We start from the raw sequence: 787 nt of genomic DNA on the forward strand, positions 1-787 counted from the left end.
AGAGATTAGAGGGTTGAAAAGAACCAAAAAGAAAAGTCAAAAACAAAATCAAGATTTTCTTTTCTTTTCTTTTTTATATAAGAAAACAAAAGTTGAAGGTGTATATGAAAAGAAAAGAAAAGAAAAGAGTTGCGGTCGTTACTTTTTATTTTTATTTTCCACCATTTTTTTCAAAAAAAAATTTTTATTTGTCTCTTCACATCTCTGTCGTTCTTTCATTTCATTTGATTTTTCAATTTCCTTCATTTCATTTCAATTTCATTTCAATTTCAATTTTTTATATTTTTTGATTTCATTCAATTGTTGTGACATTAATTATTTCTTTCAGTCATCACAGGTGTGAAAGTGGCGAAACTAAACATCATTCAACGAAAAGAAACCAAAAGGAGAGGACAACACCTAAAAAGAAAAGAAAAAAGAAAAGAAAAACACACACACACACAAATTGAGGATAGCAAAAAAACTCCTACGGAAAATATTTGAGTAAAACATATTTGTATAAATGATTAAAATAAACAATCAAACAAACAAACAAAAAATTAAATGAAATCGAAAAAATCACACACAAAACACTCACAAAAAAATTAAAATTAAAATTGAAATTGAAATTGAAATGAAGGTGTCAAATGAAAAAAAAAAGAAGAGGCGCGGGGATTTGTTTTTGAGTCTACCGTGTACAAGTGTTTGCATTTTCTCTTCCATTTTTATTGTCCATGTCATTTCCTCCCCGTAACAAACTTATGAATGGAGTGAAGTCAAAACAAAAAAAAAGAAAAAGAAAAAGAAA

Source organism: Trypanosoma equiperdum, assembly GCF_001457755.1.
Source record: "Trypanosoma equiperdum strain OVI genome assembly, contig: ctg_1225, whole genome shotgun sequence".
NCBI classification, from domain to species: Eukaryota; Euglenozoa; class Kinetoplastea; order Trypanosomatida; family Trypanosomatidae; genus Trypanosoma; species Trypanosoma equiperdum.